The 21,255-nt window shown below is 42.0% G+C and overlaps 1 long non-coding RNA gene across 3 annotated transcripts; it reads right to left on the bottom strand.

The window, feature by feature from the left end:
* Positions 1-13,820: 13,820 nt before the first annotated feature.
* LOC126989559 (uncharacterized) lies at positions 13,821-19,474 on the bottom strand. 3 transcript variants are annotated; one of them, XR_007743433.1, is made up of 4 exons: positions 19,448-19,472; positions 18,472-18,595; positions 17,915-18,036; positions 13,821-15,153 (listed from the first exon to the last, which is right to left on the bottom strand). It is a non-coding gene; the product is annotated as an uncharacterized LOC126989559 (long non-coding RNA). The 3 variants fall into 3 exon arrangements; XR_007743434.1 differs by lacking the exon at positions 18,472-18,595 and having other exon boundaries at positions 13,822-15,153; positions 19,448-19,474; XR_007743431.1 differs by lacking the exon at positions 19,448-19,472 and having other exon boundaries at positions 13,822-15,153; positions 18,472-19,439.
* Between the last annotated feature and the right edge of the window lie 1,781 nt (positions 19,475-21,255).

Genomic DNA, 21,255 nt, shown 5'->3' with positions numbered 1-21,255 from the left:
GAACATTGTATAAATGTGAGAGGATGGGGTACAGGTAAGCTGGATGACATGAGTAAAGAGCTGGATGAGTGGGAAGTTTGACCTAGTTGGTGTGACTGAGGACTCAGCCTAAGAGATGTTTTTATGCGTGTTTGCTATGATTGGGTGCAGGCAGAAAGAAGCATAATACACACCAGGAAGAGCCGAGAGCCCTACTCCACAGGAAAAGCAGCAATTTCAGAGTAGAAGGAAGGGGAAATGTAGGGACGAGTGCAGACAGTGGACAAAGCCTTGGATAAAAGTGCTCAGCTTACAGGAGGTTGTTGTGGTCTGAGGGTGGTTTGCTGAGATGGATGGAAAATATCTTGATTGATAGAAAAATGAAGAACAGTGGTAAAAGATTGGGAGTCATTGGCAGAGGAAGGTTTGAAGAAATGGAGTGCCCCAAGGTTCAGTTACTGGCACCAATTATGTTTGCAATCTATATAAATAATATGGACCGAGTGTGTGAATAGCTACATGAGCCTTTTTTGCGAGGACGATGCCAAGTTGTTAAAAAGCTGAGAGTGAGGAAGATTTTGTAGTGGATCAGGAGGATCTGAACAAGATACTGGAGTGGAGTTACAGATGGAAATAAGAGTTTAATCTATTGAAATGTAAAAGTAATGGGTTTGGAAAGAGTGTGAGGAAGAGTAAAAAGGAAGTTATGTGTTGAATGGCGAGGTTGAAAGTAGAGTCAGATGAGGTAAAGATCTGGGTGTTACAGTGACTGGAAATTTTACCCGATTTGAGACATAATGTAAAATTACAGGGAAGCATATAACATTGAGAGAGAAGAGAATAAGGCTGGCTTTTGGTATATATGGTTGAAGAGATGATCAGAAAGATGATTATATCGCATTGATTAGACTCTAGACTTGAGTATACAGCTGTCAGAAAAGTAATTAAGCCTACAAGAAAAAGGATATAAGGAAGTTGGAGAGAGTTCTATAGAGTGGCAACAAAGATTGTGCCAAGCGTATCAGGAACTCTGTCATTATGATGAAAGATTGGCAAAGTTGCATCTACCAAATATTGGAAAGAAGGAGAAGGGGGACTTGATAACTTGATGGTATGGGTTACATGAGATACTAGATGACATGGAAGGAGACTGAAGATGAGTGATTGTAGAAAGAGATGCTGCAAAAGTAGTTTCCCATATAGAAAAATTGATGTATGAAACAGTTTGGATTAAGGAGAGCAGTAAATGAAAAGAAGCGGCACAGGGATTCAGAAGGCTAAGTTGGACACACACATTAACACACACACACACATCTTAATCAAATGCTACCTAGGATGTATTATCTAGGGTAGCAGCATCGATAAATCCAATCGTACAACTGCCTGGTTGCAGCAGTTGAGCCTCTACAGTGTGGAGCCTGGCCAGATGCCCACCTGCCAATCAGCTTAGGGACTGCTGATACTAAAATTAAAGTTATAAAAACAAAATTATCAATTGCTCTGCTTCCAGATTTGGAAAGAATCACCGGTACCAATGAAAATACTACATATTCTCATAATCTCTTTATCTTCCTCTGAATTGTCAACAGTAGGCAGCAGTGGCACCTTCTATACTTTCCACTTCCTGAGAAGTGTTAGTAGTCACTACTAGGCAATCATAGTACTACTAGTGCTAACTATCAGGATAAAGCTGGGGCCCACATCACATCTTCATAGGCAGAATATTAGCGGGAGTGTGTTTAGGGCTGATGTGGTGATATCATTACCTTATTTCTGGCATGTATCGATGGGGTTTGACCAGCGGACAGGCGTGTTTATGTCTAAAGGGGTAAGTATGTTCCTACTGGCCTCCACGATTTCTTCTAAGTCGAGTGGGCGATGACTGGTGAGAGCTCCAGCGTGTGAAGAAAGGGAAGAGCCGTCTGCGAAAAATACACTGCCTTGTGACTTGAAATTACTTCGTCTGCTTGTCAAAACTCACCAGACATGCTAGAAATGTTGGTAATTACCACCACACTGTGCCCTAAAAGCACATCCGCTAGGAGCCGCTATTCTTAAGATTTACCAGTAGTTATACAATTTATATATACTTTCCATTGCAAACCCCTCATTAACAAAGATTAAAAATACTATACCAGCCTTTGTAGGCAGGTGGCCTGGTGAGTTCTGATTGTGTTTTGTTGGGTGTTTATTTTTTGTTTCAAATAACTGATTTTAGTGGTATTGCTGGGAGCTGGGAGGGCAGAAGGGTTGTCCAGTTAGAAAGTGTGGATTTATGACAGGAAAGAATGTCACATCAGTTAAAAGCACATCAAAACTCACCAAAAAAATACTTATGCTCATATATTGCAGTGCATGTAAAATATAAAGAATTACCTATAATTTATTTACTTTAGGGTCCACATCCAAATCATGTATAGTGACAAAACTTGGTTAGTAGTACATAAAGTCAGCTTTGCAGTGCTGTGGCGTTAATTACGTAACCTTTTATATAGACCGGGGTTGCCAGGGGGTCAACCTAGCTGGAAAGGTAACAAATTCACCTCAACCCCACATAGCAATGGTCCTTGTGTCTTGCCCATGCATGAAAAACTGAAGTCTGCCAGGCCTGCAGTGGTGGACAGATCATGAGGTCATGTCAAGTTAGTAGACCCTGGACTTCTTGGCTTCAAGGCAGTTTTGAATGTCGCGCCAAATTTTTTTATTTCTCACCTACTTTCTTCCCCCAAACCTGCATTTATCATCATAACATAATACATCAATGGCTTCCTTATTTGTTGTAGTTTTTCATGAATCTCGAAAGAAACAATAATAGTAATTCATAGGACCGTTTATGGACATGGAATAAAGTGCAGCAAGGAGTACTTGGCATTAACAATTTTTTCTGCTTAGGTCATGTTCCCCACCTCCATAACTTCTAAAAACTTTTGTGGGGTCAACTTTTCAAGGGTAGATGTATTTATAATAAGCGAATTTTATCAGGATTCTTATGAGTTCTGCAAATCTTCCAACGGACAATTAACACCTATGAAATATTTGGGCGAAAATGGAAATTATTGAGTAGGGAGGAGGGAGCAGGTTAGCAGGGACTGGAAGTACGACTCACCATCCTGTCCTATCCTGTCTCTCCACGCTGTCCCATTCCGTGCCTTCATACTTCCTCTCTGAATCCAAGTTCTTTTTCCTCCATCACTTTCTCTACTTAAGTCTTGAATGCTTTCTGTTTCACTCTCACCACTACTTTCACTGTCTGAGTACAAGAGGGTAGGTAATATTCCTCTTGGTTTCAAGGGGCCTCCGTTACCGTACATATTTACGCTCCTTACGTAATTCACAAAAATATAATACCTTTAATGCTGTAAAGAGAATAGAATACGTTCATAATTTATCAATCAAATCACTGTATTGCTACTACATAACACTATTATCACTTATGGCTTCTTTTGATTGGAGTCGCGTAGATTGATAAACCCAATGAAAAGTTTAGCCTACTGCAGCCAAAGACATGCCAAGATTGACTGATGAGTGACGGAAGCATTTGCATTTTGTCAACCATGTTCACATACAGTACGTGTGGAGAATGTTGCAACAATTATTGATCATTTTGAAGAGGGTGAGCAAATGCCTCAAAAAAAAAAAAAAAAAAAAAAAAAATTACATGCGATTGGAGTGAATATAACTTTATTTAAAAGTAATATTTTAAATTCAAATTGAGCTTGTAATGGCGTCCCATGCAATTTTGTCCTAAAAAATTTTACACGCCATTAAGGCGTCATGGTGAATTAGCATAAGAGGGTTAGCATGTGAGTTGAACTCAAAAGACAGGTTATAAATGTTTATATCACTTTATTCTATGCCGATTTTTCAGAATTAGTTGTTATTCATACTGATTTTCTTAAATTAATGAAAAGCTACTGTAAAAACAAACAATACTGATATGATAAAGAAAATTCTCCCTCTTAGACAATGGTGTCAATAGAAGTTATAGGTAGGAGCCAAGCAAGTGAGGAGCTAAGCAGGTTTAGCCACAAATTTCATAGAATTAAAATATCAAATTTGGCAAATTAAAACATCTGTGCCCCAGCTACTGCTATGAAGCCACTTGTCCATTGCATACAACTTCTGTACTAATAGCTTGCTTCACCTCCTTCCTTTCTAATCTCCTATAAATCTGTTGACACCATCATCTCAGGAGAATTTTCTTTATCATATGGTATTGTTTTATTTTACAGTATCTTAACCCTTTCATTGCTAAACGCTTGCAGCAAGCGTGGCGTTATATGATTTGCTGGTGGCGCTAAACGCCCATTGCACGACCTCCTGCCACTCAAATCTCTCAAAGGCAGAGTAGAGTGTTCAACCTAATTCTCACAACACATGGGATTGCCAATTGAGTGGATTCTTCACTAAATTTGGTGGAAAATCATATCAGCCCAGCCTTGCAAATCTATGGCTGAGTAACTTGGTGGATGTTTTTGCCCAATATAGCCCCGTGCATTTTGTGGCATAGCTTCACCTATCACCGACTGATTCTTTGACCAAATAGTTGTAAATATTGCAGTTGGCATTGCTTCCTTGCCAGAATCTGAAAAAAAAATGGTCCGCGAGCTCCCTCAATATGGCTTGATCATCACGACGCGCACCGACGTGGTGTTAACATTCAACACTCCCTGAACGTGCATGTACGTTCGCAAGAGGGAATACGTAACCGACTCCTAGATCTGGACCTCCCCTCTTTCCAATAGGTAGTTTTGGGTTTTAGCTGTGATGAATAGTTTTGAGATAGAGAGGTTAAAGGGAGACCTGGTTGGCCTGCCCGTATCGCGCCTTGAGGATGATAGTGCATCCACACTGCGCACAGGAAAGGGTTACATAATTCCATGAAAATTGGATTGGAATAAAATGTGGTATAAACATTTATAACCTGTCTTTGTTCAACTTTCGCATTATGTGGATTTATTTTTAATAGTCAATTTGAATTGTTTTAAGTCATAATATACAATCTTTTCTTCTGTCCAGAAATGAAAGAACCAGGCAACTATGGTTACCGACATGATTGTGCTAACTGAAGCATAAAAAGTAAAAACTTGTGGTGGGGAGAGGTCTGATTCACATGATGTGTGGGAAGATTCTCTGCCTCATAGGCCAATGTCCAATTTAGCGACAAGCTAACAAAAGCTGCCCTAGGAGCCAGTTGTAGCTGGGCAAATAGACAGAGTATAGTCCTTCGTGACAGAGTCACTGATCGGCTCCAAGTCCCTCACCCTAGCCTGGCAGTATGACAATGCATGTTCTCCAGTGTTCCCATGAGGCAACTCAACTTTTAGACCTGGATGCTCTCCAACGCACTCCTCAGCAGCTTTGAGTTTCATGCTTAGAGGTATCCCTACAACTTTCCAGGGTCCTCCAGAAGTACCAAACACTTTACACTGACTTGAGACAGCCACTGCATACTCCTAAGAACACGACTGGTTCCTTAGTTTTTCAAGGTGAACCTCGGAGGTTGCATCTTGGCAGAATTTTCTTGAACCTAATGTCGTATCCTCTGTTTTGCAACAAGTCTGTGGTCTTTTTCAAAAGACTCAGCACTCCAGAAAACCCTAAAAACTCTGAAGGATCCTCCGAGTACTAACAAGGATGTGACCGATCTCCTTTTGCCCACACACTGCCATCATTGCTATACCAAATCTAGTAGCAAGACTCATGTCTCTGGAACAAGGAACCAGCAGTCCTCAGTCTTCTGGACTTTTTACCAAAAGTTTCAGGAGGAAAGAACTGTTTATGTTTATGTAGCCAGTTAGCCATGCAGGAACCTCATCTGATAAAGTTTCAGACTTGAGCAATATGGGTTCACACCCAACATACGTCAATAATTGACTGGATCCTAGCATTCCTAAAGACAGATCCTCTCTCTACTTATCCACACCACACTACACTCACACAACATATACCACCTTTTCCCAAAATTCAAATTTCAAAATGGCGCACCTACATCAGGGGTAAGCCTCGGAGTCTCCTGCCTGGGGACCACAAATTCCCAGGAGGACTCCCCTTCTGGCTGCCGAACCGAGAGAGGTGTCTTGATAACTCCTCAAACCTCTTTTCTTCTCAATTTCTGCAACATTCGCAGTCTTACGTTCTAATTTCATTCTGTGGAACATCATCTCTCCACTCCTCTAAACCTCACTTTCTTCCTCATGCAAGCATGAGGTTTTCTGCTATGAGGCTACTGACAGCAATCTCTACTCTGTTCCTCCTGCTATCTCTATCCTAAATTTCAATCCAAAGCTGGATGTTAACGCCTCACATGCAAGTAATAACGACATCACTTGCTCTCGTGCCCAACCTTGACTCTTCTCAATTTTCTACCATCTGGCTAGAGACTTCATTGTCATTCTATTACTAAATACATCTGTGCTGTTTATCTCTCACCTAACTCTACTATGTAAAATTCCTTGACTATTTGAACTCTAAGTGGAGCACATCTTAGCCCACTCTCCATTTCTGCCAGCTGAAATCTCCATCCTAGGGAGATTTCAACAGTTCCTACCACCTCGCTTGACTTTCATCCTCTTCACTGACCATCCTGAATTAACAAGCCTTCAACTTTGCTATCCTCAACGACCTAGAGCAGTTGGTCCAGCACCTACGTATTCTCTGACCGTCTTGAGACCGGCCCAACATTCTAGACCTCTTCCTTACCTCAAACCCTTCTGCTTATTCTGGTCAAACTGTTTCTCTCCGTTGGGCTCCTTCCAGATCCAGTGCAATCTTATTTCTGCATCCTGTCCTATCGCTCCTGCTTTGCATCCTCTGGACCCATCGAAGAAGCTGATGCTTCTGGCATTTGCTTCAGCTCTAACGCGGATGACGACCTGAGGATGCACTTTCCGATTTCCCCTGTGGAATGATTATTGCTTCCAGGATAGAGACCCTCTGTGTGTGCTCAGCGCATCACAGAGGTGATTATCTCTCTGGAATGGAGGCATACATTCCTCGTTCTTTCTCTACTCCTCACGCTAAAAAGCCTTTGGTTTAGTCACGCTTCTTCTCGTGCTGTCATTGATAGAGGCAGCTCACAAAAGAAGGTACCAGAGCCTTCAAACTAATGTTAATTATGAACTTTACATTTCTGCCCGGGTATGTGCCAAATCTATTCTCCGACTAACCAAAAACTCTTTCATTAATAGAAAATGCCAAACCTTGCATTCTCTAACTCTTCCTGTGACTTCTGGCATCTAGCCAAAAACATCTCAACTTCACTTTCATCTTTCCCTCCATTCCTCAGTCCTGATGGCAACACTGCTGTCTCATCTATCTCTATAGGCTGAACTCTTCTCTCCAAACTTTTCTAAAACTCCACTCTGGACGATTCTGGGCATATTCCTCCCTATTCATCCCCTCCCAGCTCCTTTATGCCCTGTTATAAAGATTCTTCAAAATGATGTTTTCTATGCCCTCTCTGGCCTTGATAGGTTTCCTCAGAAGGCTTATGGACCTGATGGAGTGCCTCTATTGTCCTTAAAACTGTGCCCTCAGTGCTGTCACACCTGCCTGGTCAAAACTCTCTTTCGCCTCTGCCTATCAACATCTACCTTTCCCTTCTTGCTGGAAGTATGCCTTCATACAGCCTGTGCTTCAAGAAGGAGTGACCGTTTCCAATCCACTCAAACTACCGTCTGTATAGCTTTACTTTCTTAGTCTATCTAAAGCTTTTGAATCAATCCTTAACGGAAGATTCAAAAGCACCTTCACTTCTGACCTTCTATCTGATCACAGCCAGTATAGGTTCTGCAAGGGGCGTTTTACTGGTGATCTCCTATCCTTCTTAACTGACTCTTGGTCATCCTCTCTTAGCTGTTTCGGTGAAACCTTTTCTATTGTGCTGGACATATGAAAGCTTTTGATAGAGGTCTGGCACAAATCTTTGCTTTCCAAACTACCCTCCTACAGTTTTCTATCCTTCTCTCATGTACCTTTATCTCAGTTTCCTTTCTGACCATTCTATTTCTGCTGTTGTAGACGGCCACTATTCTTCCCTAAACCTATGAACAGTGGTGTCCCACAGGTGGATTCCTGTCCTATCTCCCACTCTTTCTGTTGTTCACTGATGATTATCTTTCCAAAACGAACTGTCCTATCCATTCCTACGCCGATGATTCCACTCTGCATTACTCAACTTCTTTTAATAGAAGACCCACCTTTACAGGAACTTAACGACTCAAGCCTGGAGGCTATGTGGCAGAACGCAACAGCCTCAGACTTTACTATTATTTCGATTGGGGCAAGAGGAACCTGGTGTCCTTCAACGCCTCAAAAACACAGTTTCTCCACCTATCCCCTCGACACAAGCTTCCAAAAAACTATCCCCTAGTCTTTGACAACACCCAGCTATCACCTTCCTCAACACTAAACATCCTCGGTCTATCCTTAACTCAAAATCTCAACTGGAAACTTCATATCTCATCTCTTACTAAATCAGACTTCCTCGAGGCTGGGTGTTCTGTACTGTCTCTGCCAGTTCTTCTCCCCCACAGTTGCTGTCCATTTACAGGGGCCTTGTCCGCCCTCGTATGGAGCAACAATGCATCTCATGTGGGGGTCCACTCACACAGCTCTCCTTGACAGAGTAGAATCAAAGGCTCTTCGTCCCATCAGCTCTCCTCACCTCAAATTCTGCCGCCATGTTGCCTCTCTTTCTATCTTCTATCGATATTTTCATGCTGACTGTTCTTCTGAACTTGCTAACTGCATGCCTCCCTCCACCACGCAGCCCCGCTGCACTCGACTTCTTCACTCATGCTCATCCCTATACTGTCCAAACCCCTTATGCAAGAGTTAACCAGCATCTTCACTCTTTCATCCCTCACGCTGGTAAACTCTGGAACAATCTTCCTTCATCTGTATTTCCTCTTACCTATGACTTGACCTCTTTCAAGAGGAGGGTATCAGGACACCTCTCCTCCCGAAATTGACCTCAGTTTTGAACACTCCTTTAACCTCTGTTCTGGAGCAGTAAGTAGCGGGCCTTTTTTTATTTTTTTCATTACGCCCTTGAACTGTCTCCCTAGCTGTAAAAAAAAATAATAATAAAAAAAAAAAATCCTTGTCCTTGTAGAACGCTGATGTGAGTTTCAATGAGCTACTTGCAGCCTATGTTGATCTCAAGAAGGCATTTAACTCAGTGCATCGTGAGGTACTCTGAAACATTCTGTGGATCTGTGGGATTCTTGCAAGAATTATTGACCTGATGACTGACAATTACTCTGGGACTGAAAATGCTGTGAAATGTTGGGGAAACATTTCTGGTTTCTTTCCTGTTAATTCCAGAGTGAGGCAGGGGTGCATCCTTGTGGTGACTGAGTAGTTAGTGTACAGGCCCAGTGTTCGCTGTGTCCTGGACGATGTGAGTTCGAATCCGCCGCTACCACATGGGTTTTTTCAGTCACCACAGAGTGGCCTAAAACTACCCACATGCTGTCCTGAAGACGACCTATCAACCCGGACTTAAGAGGAACTGTCCAAAGGAATCAATAATGAGTTCCGGGGAGCAGCATGAGCCAAGCATAGATGGCGCCACTATAAACACTTGCCTGCACCATGACGGGCTTGGGCTGAACATCAGGCACCTCAAGAAAGCCTACTGGCACTATAGGCCATAATGTAAAAAAAAAAAAAAAAAAAAATGGCTTGGGTATCAGGTAAAGTTGTTGTTCAAAGTCGTTGTGGAGCATCTGTCGGCAACATCATGGCCATTAACCTAATGTTCACTGATGGTGCTGTGCTTCTTGTGGTGATGGAGGTTCTGCTGATGGCTCTTCAAGTGTTGCATGAGGAGGCAACTGAAGGTCTCCTAAACCAAAACCAAGGTCCAGTTGTTTGGAGGCTTGATGACAGTTCAGCCTGTTCCTGTATGGGGTGAGGACACTGAGATCACCAATACTTTCATATATTTTGAAACATAGTGCATAACAATGCACTACGTTACAAAGGAGTCGCAACAGATTGGCCTGTTCCATAGTGTTATGGACTCAATCAACCTGAATATAAGGCATTGTCAATATCAATGCAGTCAGACAAAGATTCAAATCTTTTAAGTCACTTGTGCTCCTGTCTTACTGTATGGCTGTGAGACACAGAATAGTGACTTGGAGAGGTATGTCAATGTCTGTGTCAAACTAGCAACTACTTCATGAAACTGAATCGTGGCCTGTTACTAGCTTAGTCTGTGAATGGCAACTTTGGCTAATTGGAAATGGGCATATGGCATTTCCTTGACACTGGCCTTGCTTAACCCTTCACTTCACTATGGTCAGGCTGAGGCACGCCTTGCGGCATATCCGGGAATGCCGTGAGCCTAATTTTGAAATGCCACCACTGAATATACCTAGAATTAAGCCATAAAACTAAACATAATCATCATGTATTATTTATCAGCATAACGGGAAATTCAATGGCACACAAAGACAAACATAATTTCACTGATAATATTTAGCTGTCTGTGGCTCTGGCAAGGCTGTGGGGTCTGTTAAGGTGTCTGGCTGTGGCAAGGCTGTGTAGCTGTGTCAGGGAGGTCTCTGTTGTCTCTTGCTGTGTCTGTTAGCAAGGGTTATGGTTTTCCTCTGTCAGAAATGTCAAAGATCACATCAGTAAACATTTTTAGAGATCGTGAGCGATTGTGTGTGTCTAGGATTGTGATTTTTGGTGTGTGAGAAGTTGATTGATTGTTCTTGATTGTGATAAAACAAGTACTTGCTGCAGTGTCTAGAAAGAAGAGTAAAAAGCTATCAGAATAACAGTAATCTTTTTGACGGGTGACATTATAATATCAGTTGACATTTTTAAAGATTGTGAGCGATTGTGTGTCTAGCATTGTGATTTTCGGTGTGTGAGGAGGTAAAGGATTGTTCTTGATTTTGTAAAAATAACAACTTGCTGCAACATCTTGAAATGAGAAAAAAAAAGCTGTCAAACTAATGGCAATTTTTTGTGAGGGGGTGGCATCACATATGTCTATCCATCCATCCATGTGTTGTCTCATATTGGCACCTATTTTTCAGGGTGAGCTCGGCACTGTGGCACTCATGGCACTAAGGCAGCGGCATTCTGGCACTCCGACCCTAGGACAGGCACAGGTGAAGGGTCAGGTCGTGTGTTCCATCATTGTAATTATTGTAGACTTAGTGATAGATAGATTATGACCTCTTCCTCCTCCTCCTTGCTAAATTCACATGTTTTTTTCTCTCTCTCTCTCTCTCTCTCTCTCTCTCTCTCTCTCTCTCTCTCTCTCTCTCTCTCTCTCTCTCTCTCTCTCTCTCTCTCTCTCTCTCTCTCTCTCTCATTCTTCACCCATTTCTCTTCTTCTCTCCTCCAGAATATATACCTCCTCCTCCTCTAGATATGGTTAGTAATGTATTTCAATGTATTACAGAAAGAAGGAGGAGGAAGAGGAGGAGGAGAAGACCGTGTGTATTTACCTAGTTGTGACATTTGGGAAAAGAGCTACGCTTGTCCCGTCTCTATATCCACTCCTATCCAACTTTTCCTTAAAATCATGAATGTTTCTTGCACAAACCACCTCCTCCTTCAGTCTATTCCATAGCTCAATGCTTCTGTTTGGGAAGCTTAACTTTTTCACATCTCTCCTGCACATGGTCACCCTCAACTTCTTTCCATGTCCTCTTGTTTCTCTCGTTCCACACACACAGGTCCTCTCGGTCCAAATGCTCCACTCCGCTCACCAACCTGTACACCGCTATCAGATCTCGTCTTTCTCTTTTTCTCTCCAGGGTTGTGAGCCCCATGCTATTGAGTCTCTCCTCATAAGTCCGATCTCGAAGTTCCGGTACCATCTTTGTTGCCACTCTTTCCAGCTTCCTTATGTTCTTTTCGTAAGGAGACCAGACCACTGCTACATACTCTAACTTTGGCCTTTTCATTGTGACTATTATTTTCTTCATCATCTCCCCATCCAAGTACAGTACCCTCCCAAGTTTCACGCTTGCTTCGTTCCGCAGGTATAGCCCTAAACTCATGGATCACAAAACTCAGGTATTGAAAACACTGAAAAAGCGCTTATTTGTTCCAGCTCGTGGAGAAGCTGACTTTTTTTTTCCCCACTTTACTCCCTTGTTATCTCAAAATACAGTACCCTCTCGAGTTTCGCACTCTCTTCGTTCCGAAGGTATAGTGCTAAACTCGAGGATCACGAAACTCGAGGTATTGAAAACACTGAAAAAGTGCTGATTTGTTCCAACCCGTGGAGTTATTTTTTTTTTTTTTTTTTTACATGTGGCCTATGGCGCCGGTAGACTATCCATCTGGGCCTGATGGTTGGCCTCGAGCCCGTCATGGTAGGGTAGGCGGTGGCTGAACGGATAGCAAGACGGCCCCACGTTCAGGAGGACGCGAGTTTAATCCCTGACCGGTGCCACCAAGCTGGGATTTTTCAGCCACCGCTGAGTGGCTTAAAACTAGCCATATGCTGTCCAGAAGACCACCTATCAACCCGGACTCAAGATTCTAGGATTAAAGATGAGCTCTGGGAGGGCAGCATGAGCCAATGCAAGATGGCGCCACCATAAACACTCACCTGCGCCAGAACGGGCTGGGCCGACCATCAGGCCCCACTGGGAAGAAGCCTTGGGCTGACCATCAGGCCCCACCGGGAAGAAGCCTACCAGTGCAATAGGCCCCAACAGTTGGAGGAAAACGGCCAGTGTGACACCGGGATCCTGACGCATGAAGGTAGGTAGACGTGACCTGTACATGTCAAATCAACGTGAAACTCGGGGCGATAATGCGCGAAAGTCGGGATGGTAAGAATTTAGGATTGAGCACGAAACTTGAGGATCGTGAAACTCGGATAGCACGAAACTCGGGAGGGTACTGTATACAAATGCTGTCCTTATGTTCCTCAGCAAATTCAGAGTTTGCCCCGTTATCCTGTTGATGTGTTTGTCCGGTGACATGTTCTCCGAGACAGTCACTCCCAAATCTTTTTCCTCCACTCCTCTGCATATTATCTTGCTTCCCATCTTATAATCATATTCACATCTGCCACTCCTACCAAACTTAATTTTTTTACATTTCCCAAGGTTGAACTCCATCTGCCATGTACCACTCCACTCCTATATTCTATCCAGGTCCCTTTGCAATGCCTCACAGTCCTTCACATTTTTCACTTGTCTCAATAGTTTTGCATCATCTGCAAACAAACTCACATAGCTGGACACTCCGTCCACCATATCATTTATATAAACAGCAAACATTATTGCTGTTGACACCAAACTCATGGACTCCACTCATCACAGGGTACCAGTTGGAAACCTTGTCTCTTATTATCGTCCTCATTTCCCTGTTAGTTTGGAAGTCCTCCAGCTACGTAATCAGTCCATCACCCACTCCACCCCTATTTTTAATTTTCCAAATTAGTCTTCTATGCAATACTTTGTCAAATGCCTTTTTCAAATCCAGGTACATTCCATTTACCCAGCCTTCTCTCTCCTGTATTAAATCTGTCACCCTTAAATAGTAACACATGTTGGTGACGCAAGATTTCCCTCTCCTGAATCCAAACTGGCAATCCGAGATAATTTTCTCACTTTCTAAGAAATTTGACCTCCGGTATTTAACCAGTCTCTCACATATCTTCGCAACCACATTAGTGAGTGACACTGGTCTGTAATTTAATGGATCCTCTTTCTTACCTCTTAAAAATCAGTACTATGTTTGCTCTCTTCCAATCTTGCAGTATATGTGTGTGTGTGGGTATATGGACAATTTAAACTCAAAATTTCTTTCAACATGTTTTATTTTATTTATTTATTTATTTTTATTTTTTTACAGCAAAGAAGACAGCACAAGGGCACAAAAAAAGGGAAACGACAATAAAAAAAAGCCCGCTGCTCCTGTAAAGAATCCGAAGAGGTGGCCGAAAGAGCAGTCAATTACGTGAGAAGAGGTGTCCTGATACCTTCCTCTTGAATGAGTTCAAGTGGTAGGCAGGAGGGTATGAAAGAGTGAAGATGCTGGTTAAGGCTGGGTTCACACGAGACACTTTTAGTGGTCAGTGGCCACCACTAAAAATGGCTGCCACGAAAAATGGTGGGTAGGTGCACCATGCACACGAGCCACTTGGTGGCAGCCACTAATGATGTCAGTACGTGGCGTTATGGATCTCGTAGAGGCGGCAGCTGTCTGTGCTCTCTTGGCAAAAAGCGCTGAAGAAAGTACTGCCATGAGTTCACCTCATATATACTTAGCAACAGACTACTGCGTGTAGCATTCCACACATTATATATAAAGCTAAAAGAACACAATATATTTTTTTTTATTACTTCAGGAGGTCACAGCTCGCAGCGAGCGTTAGGCGTATTTGCTGGTGGCGCTAAACACTCGCTGCGAGCTCCACCTGCACTCAAATCTCCCGCATATGAGAGTGTTTCAACACTAATTCTCACAACACAGGATTGCCAATTGAGTGGGTTCTTCACTAAATTTGGTGGAAAATCATATCAGCCCAGCGCGGCAAATCTTTTCTACTTCCGTGTAAATAAAACTACCACATTCAGTAATTAATCCATACCAGAATCAATTAATATGCAAAACTGTGAAACTAAATGAAACATTAGTTCTGAAAGCATATGAGCTTATCCATTATATCCTGAACACAAGTCATGCGTGAAGGCCATACTTATACATCATTATGACAGTTAAAATTCAGGTGTTCAAGTGTCAAGACAGAGGGAAAGTGGCGGATGGCAGGGTGGTGGCCACCGATAGTGGCTCGTGTGCACGCTGCCACTTGAAACACAGTATCTATCCCTGGCCACTGTGGCCGGCCACAGTCATGGTCGGAAAAATGGCTCCGGCCGCCACAACTCGCCACTGTTTTGTGGCGACCACAAAAAAGTGGCCTGTGTGCATGCACCCATAGAGATGTGTGTGTTCTATTTTAACCATTACTTTGTGGCGGCCACTGACCACTAAAAAGTGACTCGTGTGAATCCAGCCTAACTCGTGTGTAAGAGATTTGGACAGTAAAGGGATGAGCTTGAGTAGAAAGTTGTGTGCAGTGGGGCCGCATGAGGAGGAGAGCTGATGAGATGAAGAGCCTTAGACTCCAGACATGATTGACAGCTTGATAGACAGCCTTCTTCTTCTGTTTGGGTTCTGAAAGAAGAGAAAATATAATAATATTGAGAGAAAGAATTAGGGTTTTAGAGAGAGAGAGAGAGAGTGAGTGTGGGGGGGTCCATTTCTGTGTCTGTGGGGTTGTAAACACCCTGTGGGGGGACACCCTGTGAGCTCTGAGAGAGAGAGAGAGAGAGAGAGAGAGAGAGAGAGAGAGAGCACCCTACTACCTCTCTCTTTCTCTTCCCTTCTCCTTCTACTACTACTTTTACTATTACTATTACTACTACTACTTTTCCTATTACTACTACTACTTTTCCTATTACTATTACTACTACGTACTACTTTTCCTATTACTATTACTACTACTACTTTTACTATTACTACTACTACTACTACTACTATTATTACTACTACTACTACTATTCCTCAGTCTGTGTGTGTGTGTGTGTGTATTTACCTAGTTGTGACATACGGGAAAAGAGCTACACTCGCGCTGTCCCGTCTCCATATCCTCTCTTATCCAACTTTTCCTTAAAATCATGAATGTTTCTTGCACAAACCACCACCACCTCCAATCTATTCCATTGCTCAATGCTTCTGTTTGGGAAGCTAAACTTTTTCACATCTCACCTGCACGTGGTCGCCCTCAACTTCTTTCTATGTCCTCTTGTGTCTCTCTCGTTCCACACACACAGGTCCTCTCTGTCCAGATTCTCCACCCCGCTCGCCACCCTGTACACCGCTATCAGGTCTCCTCTCTCTCTTCTTCTCTCCAGGGTTGTGAGCCCCATGCTATGGAGTCTCCCCTCATATGTCCAATCACTAAGTTCAAGTACCATCTTAATTGCCACTCTCTGCACTCTTTCCAGCTTTCTTATGTTCTTCTTTTCGTGAGGAGACCAGACCACTGATGCATACTCCAACCTTAGCCTTATCATTGCAACTATTATTTTCATAATCTTGTCCAAATACACAAATGCCGTCCTTATGTTCCTCAGTTAATTCATAGTTTATCCCATTATCCTGTTGATGTGTTTGTCCAGTGACATGTTCTCTGAGACAGTCACTCCCAAATCTTTTTCTTCCACTTCTCTGCATATTATCTCACCTCCCATCTTATAATCATATTCACATCTTTTACCGCTCCTACCAAACTATTTTTTTTACATTTCCCAAGGTTGAACTCCATCTGCCATGTACCACTCCACTTCCATATTTTATCCAGGTCCCTCTGCAATGCCTTACATTCCTTCACATCATTCACTCGTCTCAATAGCTTTGCATCATCTGCAAACAAACTCACATAGCTGGTCACTCCATCCACCATTTCATTTATATAAACAGCAAACATTATTGGCGCCAGCACCGAACCTTGTGGGACCCCACTCATCACAGGGCACCAGTTGGAAACCCTGTCCCTAATTATTGTCCTCATTTCCCTGTTAGTTAGGAAGTCCTCCAGCCACTTAATCAGTCCATCACCCACTCCACCCCTATTTTTAATTTTCCAAATTAGTCTTCTGTGCTACCAGTACTTTGTCAGTTGCCTTTTTCAAATCCAGGTACACTCCATCCCCCCAGCCTTCTCTCTCTTGTAATAAAACTGTCACCCTTGAGTAGTAACATAAGTTGGTGACACAAGATCTCCCTCTCCTGAATCCAAGCTGACACTCCGAGATAATTTTCTCACTTTCTAAAAAATCCAACCACCTGTTTTTAACCAGCCTCTCGCATGTCTTTGCAACCACACTAGTGAGTGATACCGGTCTGTAATTTAATGGGTCCTCTCTCTTGCCTCCCTTAAAAATTGGTACTATGTTTGCTCTCTTCCAATCCTGTGGTACCCTTCCTTCACTCAGGGAGGCACTCATTATGGAGTGTAGCTTTTCTGCAAGTTGCTCACTACATTTTTTCAAGATCCATCCTGATACTCCATCCGGCCCCGTCGCTTTTCTTACATCCAGCTTGTTCAAGCTTTCCTTGACCTCCTGTACAGTTAACTGTATTTCCTGCATAACCCTTCCTCTTTCCTGGCCCGGGGGTTGTATTTAATTGTCTTCTTTTGTGAAAACTATGAAAGCTGTTGTTCATCACTTCTGCTATCTCTGCTGGGTTCCCATACGTAATTCCATCCATTTTCAGTTTATCAATTGTTTCTCTATTCTTTAATTTACCGTTCACATGTCTATAGAATAGTTTAGGTTGATCTTTGCACTTGTCTATTATATCTTTTTCATATTTCCATTCTTCTTCTAATTTTTGTATATTCATTCTTTGCTTGTCTGAAATTGTTCCACGAGTTGATTCTTCTTCGTCTCCTCCATCCCTTCCAAGCTTCCTCCTTTCTCTTTCTAGCTGCCTCACATCTTTTGTTAAACCATTCCTTTTTACCAACTACACTGCCAAGCCTTCACCCTCAATCACCTCCTCCACCCTAATGCCTTTCCTCAACATCACACCTCTTCCCTGTTTTCTCTTTCTGTCTCTCTTCCATATAATGTATGCACCTTCTCCAATCCCCACCACCTCAACTGGGTCACACAACTTGGTTTCCGTCAGGCGTCAGCCCCACAATATCAGGTTCTCTATCTCTCAAATAGTCATTAAACTTTATCTGCGATGACACTATTCCATTAATATTCGTATAAGACACTTTCCATCCTTCCTCCTTTTCTGTTAGATTTTTTCTTTCCTTCCTCTCGTCACCATAAACCACTTCCTCACTTTCATACCCATTACTCTCCAAAAAACTCCTTTTCTTCTTCCGATCTCTTCTCATTTAAATCACGAACCTTACCTCTGAGTTCATTCAACTTGTCTCTCTCTTGTTCATTCAGATCTTTCCTCAGCCACATCATTTTGGTGTCTTCTTCTCCCGCTAGCTTCCAAGCTCCTGCCAGGGGTGTGTGTGTGTTCCTCCTGTAATGTTAAAAAATGTAAGAATTCTCAATAAAAATGAATGAAAAATATATATTATTATTACAATATGCCTAGGAGTTCATGATGTGAGGTTAGGTTAATAAAGCCATGGTGAAGTCTGGTATTATTAAGTTAGAAAAAATGAGTCCACCCTCAGCCTTCTGAGCTCATTTGACAGGTAAGCCAGTCGATCATCGTCCGAGAGGCTCTGGACGTTCCAGGAGCCCCACATGCAGAGCCCTCCGAAAGTTTTATTTATATATATATATATATATATATATATATATATATATATATATATATATATATATATATATATATATATATATATATATATATATATATATATATATATATATATATATATATATATATATATATATATATATATATATATATGGTATGGCACCCATCTTGTATATCAGCCCCCTTCACCTGGAGCTGGATCCGCCACTGTGTTCCATAATCAGGTGCATCCTCATAAAAATCATCATCTGACTGCTTGAGATCCTTGCCATCATCCTGACTCACGGAATTGCGCTCCAAAGTGTTCTGTATGCTGTGAAATTGAATGGAATCCAATTTTGCATAACATGTATTTTTACTTGTGAAGGCCGAAATCAACTAAAAAGTTATGTTTGAATAGCTAACCTAAATGCGACTTTAGAAATGCGAATGATTTACTGCTTTTATACCTTTATTTTCACCAAAGATTTGGCAACTGCGACAAATTATTTGAAGCAAAATACTTTACAATGAGTGAGAGAAATGGAAGAAATAATCTGCACACATGTGCACACATCGACACATCACCCCTCTCTGACAAAGAGAGTAACCAAAATGCCAAATGCCATTTATAAACTGCGTTGCCAGTGACAGGAGCACTCAGCAGAGCGTAAGGATCCCGTAGCACCCGGTGGTGAGCTGATAAGGTCTACGGTCTTAACATGCCGTCCATTTACTTCAAACGTAACGAAATCGTTACGGTCATCGCTTTAGGGTTAATTGGTTATGATTCATCCTTAAAATATATCAATGACCCAACTTCCTACAGTTACACATAGTCTGAATTGACTGTCTCTGGAATCTCATATAGCTAAGATAGATATTTTAATATTATGAAGCCAAGAGGCCGAGATAGTCAATACAAAATGGGAAGGATGAAAAAAGGCTGAAGAAACCGATATTCTTGTAGGTAAGCTACCAAGAGTATGTTTCCTTGTGAATAAACATTGGATAAACATGTGTCAAAGGAACCTAGCGGATGAAAGGAATCTTCAGTGCTAAGGAAAAATACAAAAAGATATGATTTTCTTTTCTTACAGCAGAGGAGGCAGAGAAGTTCTATTTTCTTAAGCACAGAAATCTTTCATAACTAAATCTGACTATAACTTCAGTAATATTCTCTTACCTTCAAGATAGTGTAGTCCAGTTCTTGCCTTATTGTTCACACCACTGCCTCTTCCTGTTCAAACCATAGTTGATGCCTTGGGTTGTTGATGAAGCGCTTAATAGTGTGGCAAGTAAGGCAGGTCACTACCAGGTGCTTCTGTCGCCGTGACCGGTGCCTCACCTTGGCATTAACACCATACACCAAGGCAGTCCCACACCCTTTACACAGGCAGCGCTTGAGGGCTGGGGCTAGACGCAGGACACAGCGACGCCCCACAGCACCAGCTAAGCTGCCTAGTTGAGCTGCCAATGCTCTCTGGCTTTGGACAGAAGCAGAGGACCCAGCACTAAGGCCAATAGCTCTGGATGCCTGGACCAGGTAGTTGATTCGCTCTTGGTTCTCCCCAACAAGCTTTTTCTTCCGCTTTTTGAGCTGCTGTTCTTGGTGCCACTGCAGGGATTTTTTTTCTGTTGGATTCTGGTTCTTGGCTTGCTTCTGGTTTGGATTGGATGGTTTCTCTTGGCATTGCTCTGGTGCTAAGAGTGGCTGTGTAAAGTGGTCTGACGTGGAAATCTGATGGCTTTGCAGTATTTGGCTTGAATGTGTCTGTGCCTCTTGGTTCTGTTGTGTTTGCTGATTTTTACCTGCACGTGATTGGGGTTTCTGGTTCTCCTGATATTGTGGATCTTGGTTTTGCTGTATATTTGGCTCATGGTTTACTTGTATTTGTAGTTCTTTGATTTCTTGGGTTTGTTCTGAAATTGACTGCTGCTGAATATGAGGCAATATGCAGTTCACTTGATTATCTTGCTGTTCCCGATTAAATGGAGCCTCTAAGTTTTGTTCCTGATGCTGCTGCTTTTGCTCTGTCTCTCCAGGCTTTTGTGGAGTGTACGGGTCTTGACGTGCCTTTCTCTGGTCCATGATATGTTCATACTATTTTATGCTGAATTGATTGTAAGAGTCATCCAACCTGCAAAGTAAACCTCTGTCACTAACTTCATTTAATACATAATGATAACTGTAGCTTAGCATTTACCAGTTTTCACCAATAAGCTAACCTGACCAATAGACTTTTCACAAAAATTCTAACAAACAGGTTAAGTGCAGACTGACCTCAAATCAGCCAGTAGGACAAGTTGAATATCCTAGTGGATATGTACTTAACAAATGACCAAGTTGCCAATAAATCAGCTGAAGACAACATATAAACCCCAAGGCATTTCATACAGGTAAAAGTTCATCATTCACACAGGCATTTAAGAGGCAGCGTGTAAGTGATAGGTACAGAAATGTGTTGCAAGATGTATATCAAAACATTAATAAACTCAACAAAAATTGAACTACTAATTGCACTACTGAGTCGGATAATTTAATGATATATTTATCATGTTATCTTCATTTCTATGTAAGTTATTTTTGGAAGATATTTTTGGATAAATTGAGTTGGAGAATTGGCAACAACAGGAAAACAAGTGATCACAAGAGTACTCCCATTGATTGGCTGCAGTTAATCAAAATGAAGGAAAAAAAATTACAGAAACTATTAATATCCAGCAAAAAGGCTTATAAAGAATAAATAGCATGATTACTAGATCTATCCGAAAAAGTATCAAACAGAATGAGTTGGGTGCTTTAGGGATAAATATTACCACTACTTTTGGGGAGGGGGGGAAGGGTGCTAAATTCAAGATCCTGGTGAGTTTCAATGGGAAAAGTTAACTGATTAGAAAACATTAAAGCTTATCCCAGAAAAAACAGTTTTGTCTGCCTTGTGAGTCTGGTATTTTAGTTAGATAGCTACTTGGTGTCTCTGTATTCATCAA

Source organism: Eriocheir sinensis, unplaced genomic scaffold (assembly GCF_024679095.1).
Source record: "Eriocheir sinensis breed Jianghai 21 unplaced genomic scaffold, ASM2467909v1 Scaffold1212, whole genome shotgun sequence".
In the NCBI taxonomy this organism is placed as follows: domain Eukaryota; kingdom Metazoa; phylum Arthropoda; class Malacostraca; order Decapoda; family Varunidae; genus Eriocheir; species Eriocheir sinensis.
The sequence above is the reverse complement of the archived record's forward strand: the minus strand, read 5'-3'. Positions and strand labels throughout refer to the sequence as shown.